We start from the raw sequence: 4443 nt of genomic DNA on the forward strand, positions 1-4443 counted from the left end.
CAGTGCTCAGCCAGCTGTCCAGGTAGTGTGTCTGGCTCAGTGTTAGTGCTGGTAGAGTATCTCTGTATTTGGCTGCAGGTTCTGTTTTAGAGTCTGTCGCTGAGCTGCTGCAGAGCTTGGCCCAATGAGAGTACAAGGCTGCACACTTCAGACTCACTCCTATAAGGAAGCTTTGAAGTTGAACTTTCATAGGTGGTAGAAAATAGTTTTCAATCAAAGTAGCCATATGACTTATGATGTGAAGTAACTTTTCCTTGACTGTTGCAGGCAGAGCTACTGATGAGCTGCTAAGTGTGGAGATGAAGGTGAGTGATGCAAAACCAGTAAATGATATTAATGTGTTGATAATCAAACCCTGAGCAGTGACCAGTATTGTTCCTGCTTTAACTATTTTCTCTACAGCAGTGTGTGGAGCAGCTGGCCTGTAGGGGGCAGTACACAGCAGGAACCAAGACTGATGTCAGGTATGTATCCCCAATCCTGTACTGCCATGGCAGACATCTCTATCTGCAGATTCTATTAAGCTAACATGTGAATTGCAATTTCTTTTCAAAACTCAAGTGCTCTCTAGTAATGTGTGTGTTCTTTTTGTTTTTTAGTGTTGCTTGACTGGTGTGGAGAACTGGAGTCCACCTGCTGGGATGTGACCAGGCACTTCTGCTCAGCCTGAGTTTGAGGATGAAATTTAAACTGTCAAACATTGATTACATGAACTTTACTGGAATGTAAAATCTGTGATGGTTGAATAAAAATTGAAAAATCTGCAGCAACTGTTTCATGGTTTATTAGGCTTTTTTCCCCAGATTTGACTACATTATCAGTATTCAACAGATAGTGCAATATCTCACAACTACATGGCAATACATTGTAGGTATAAGACAATTAGCACAGTCTGAGGAACCAAAGCAAGTTTTACTAAGTACACTGAAGTAACTAAATGAGGTGTTGGTAAACACCATTTGTTACTTCTAATAAGGAAATGGTGCATTTGGACCATTTCCAGCAGGACTATACAAAATGAACTGCTGTACATTGTACACAGCAGTGCTAATGGTTGGAAAGTGACTAGATGTGATACACCACTTGGAATTATGGCACATGAAAAGTCAGTGACTCCAAAATAGAGTTCAGATCATAAACTGGTTCAGATACATTTTTCAAGAATAAGCTGACAAAAGTAAATTAAAGACAATATTGAGTTTAAATGTAAAAGCATTTTATTACAAATTCAGTTTAAAAATCACAATCTGAATATACTACCAATAGTTAAAAACAAAACACAAGTGGACTAGGGCTAGCAGATCTCTAGGTGTGCCAACATATACTCACTTGTGAAGAGACCTCAACCAGAGGGACAAACCTGTCCCAGCAGACTGGCCCACAACTCCACTAAATCTAATAAAACTACAAAGGTTAAACAAAAATAGATGGTCCTAATCTCCAATATTTATAAGGCTGTACTAAAGAGGGCAGGCAAAAAGCAGCAGCAGATGGTATCCTACAAAAAGAGACAGAGTTAGTTAGCCACCTGCATACACAATAGAATCAAACTGTCCAGGCACCACTTTCCACCATAGTAGGGAAAAGGGTCTACGAGCTGGAGACACCAACAGAGAAACTAAGCATAGAAAACCAAAGTTAGCTCTCAGAAACAACAACTTCTGGCAGTTACATCTCAGCATACCGACCTCCGTCCAGACCACACGGCAGCAGAAAAGGAAGAACAAATGTACACAGGTGTCTTAAATAACCTTACCTTGATTAGAGGCGGGGCCAAGCCTGGGGTTGCATTCAAGACCTACTGAGCTGAGGGAGCATTCAGTGTTTGACCAACAGTGGCTATATGGCAGGCTACATACAAATGCATTAATTCATTATTGTTTTGGACCTCCTTTGTGGAATTTGGTGGAAAATTGGATCAATGTGTTGGAGGAGACTCTATAGAAAGAAAGGATGCTAACATGACAGTACAGATATACTCCTATTCTGTAAGTCTGGACCAGGCATCTCAAACTCATTCCACAAAGGGCCATGTGGCTGCAGGTTTTCATTCCAACCAAGCAGGAGCACACATGCACACCAATCAGCTGACTGAAGAGTGAGTTCAGCTGATTAAATGAGTCGAGCCAGGTGTGCTCCTGCTTGGTATCTTTTTAATTTGGATGTTGGACTTTAAAATTACTTAGAAATTTGACCAATTACTTAAATTACTATCTGTATCCCAGCAACACCCGGATTCAAACCGTGTGTTGTAGCACAAACACCTTATGATCTCAGACAAACCCACTACACCAGCGAGCCTGTCTACACTCAGACCTTTTCTCTGGGCGCATTTATCTTCTTGATTTGGATGTTGGACTTTAAAAGTACTCAGGGCTGTGCAAGATTTGAACCAATGACCTCAAGGTTCTCAAGCAGTCATCTAACAGCCAGAGCTATGCAGACTGACACTCTTTTGTTAATTTTTTTTAGAGCTTTTCACATTTTATTTAGGCTTTCTGACTTTAAAAGTAGTAACCTTGGATTGAACTCACAATCTCTGTGAGTGAGAAGATATATTAACCACTGAGTCGCTGGATCTTCATTGGGGAAAGTGGTTTTATCAAACTTTTCAGTCTGTCCTCTTGATGTTAGACTGCAAAAGTGAGATATTCTCTCAGACACGCTGCATGGACGAGGTTGGACGTTCTAAGGTTGTGGCTTTGATCCTGGGATAGTTTTGAAGTAAGGGTTAGGAGTTATCAACTAAAATATCTTAGAGGAGACTTTGCACACACAGGTGCACCGGTAATGTTCATAAATGACCAGCAGATGGCAGTGTGTGGGGTGTCACCTGTTGGGATCCATGAAGTCACCTGATGCAGGTCACATGACTGCCATGTAGTCACATGACTGTCATCATTGAGTAAAGCAGCAGTTTGGACTCTTCACTGTAAGTTTGCTTTCTTTCATACTCATTTTAACTTATTTATCTACAGTAACTTTCCACTGTGTTTCTTGCTCTTTTATGTTTGTGCTTCATCACAAACTTTGTAGAACATCTTGGAAGATAAATCTAAATATCTACATGTTAATTATTGATCAAGCTGCCAGAATCAAACCAACAGCTGATCAATATCTCCTTTCTTTTTCTGCAGCTCTGAGAAATGAATATGTCTGACTATTAAATGTGTTGTATTCACTGATGTGGAAGGACAGTCAGTCAATGCCGAGTCACTCATTTACTGAGTGAAGAGTTAAAGCATAAAGCATTTAACAGCGTCTAAAAGTAGAGAGAAATCCTTAAACTGCACTTTTATTTACTTTTGTTGCTTCACCAAGCACCTCACATGTTGAAAATGCAAGCTTAAAAACTTCACTCCTGCAACTTTTCAAATCAGTCTCAAGTCCAAAAACCCATGTCGCCATCTAGTGGACTAATGGTTGAACTGCAGCAACTTCCTCTGACTCTGTCCTCAAGTTAATTTGATGTTGTCATTTGAGTTCAACTTCAAGTTCAGTACGCTCAAAATGTCCGGTCAGCACAAGTCCGGTGCTCAGAAAAGTAAAGAGAAGTGAAGAAGAGAAGAAGTAAATAGAGGCCTTAGAAATGTTCTAAACACATATTTTTAAAAAGGTGGTGACGGTGAAGTTGGAACTAGTAAAGTCAACATAGAGCAAGGTAAGAAACAGCGCAGCCAATGTTTACCAGCCTTGTAACGTAACCTAACTGGCCAGCGACAATTTGCTGTAACTTGCTGGTAATTAAACAACATAACTTACTTGTACATGCACCCTGCAAATATTTCCTCCTGCTGCTTCACCAAGCACACATCCATCCACCCAGTGTGTCCAGCACACACCTCATATGTTGTAAATGCAACCTTCAAAACATCACTCCTGCAACTTTTCAGTCTCAAGGTCCATAAACCCATAAGTCACCATCTAGTGGACTAATGGTGGAACTGCAGCAACTTCCTCTGACTCAGTTCTATTACATTATCTATCAAGTTAGAGCCAAAACAAGTCAATTAATCACAAGATTGATTTTTTTCCTGCAAAATTTAGCTTGGAACAACTATTTTTAAGACAGTTACGTATAAGAGAAGACCTGCAACAGCTCATAAATGTAACTGTAATCTGTTACAGTTACTTATGAAAATGTTGATGATTAGGGTCAGGGCTTATATGAGAGCTGCAAAATAACATAAATGAAAATGTACTGTACATAATAACTTCTTCATGCCTGTCTAACTCTACAGCTGCAGGTCTCTGTACAGGTTCCAGAGGATCCTGATCCTTTCCCATCCCTTCCTCTTTTATCCTCATCAATCTCCCCCCTCCCCATCCACTGACTCCTCCTTCCTACAACCAGCACCTCCTCAACCTGTGGCAGCACCTCCTGCTGTTGTAACTTGGTAAAAATGTGTATTGCAATATTTGTTCATTCAGCATCTTTCTGCA

The 4443-nt window shown here is 40.4% G+C and overlaps 1 long non-coding RNA gene across 1 annotated transcript; it reads left to right on the forward strand.

Annotated features, from left to right (window-relative positions):
* Window positions 1–291: 291 nt before the first annotated feature.
* Window positions 292–760, forward strand: LOC128354455 (uncharacterized). Its single transcript, XR_008321041.1, has 3 exons — window positions 292–305; window positions 403–464; window positions 600–760. It is a non-coding gene; the product is annotated as an uncharacterized LOC128354455 (long non-coding RNA).
* Window positions 761–4443: the final 3683 nt, after the last annotated feature.

This window comes from Scomber japonicus, chromosome 24, assembly GCF_027409825.1.
Source record: "Scomber japonicus isolate fScoJap1 chromosome 24, fScoJap1.pri, whole genome shotgun sequence".
Taxonomy (NCBI): domain Eukaryota; kingdom Metazoa; phylum Chordata; class Actinopteri; order Scombriformes; family Scombridae; genus Scomber; species Scomber japonicus.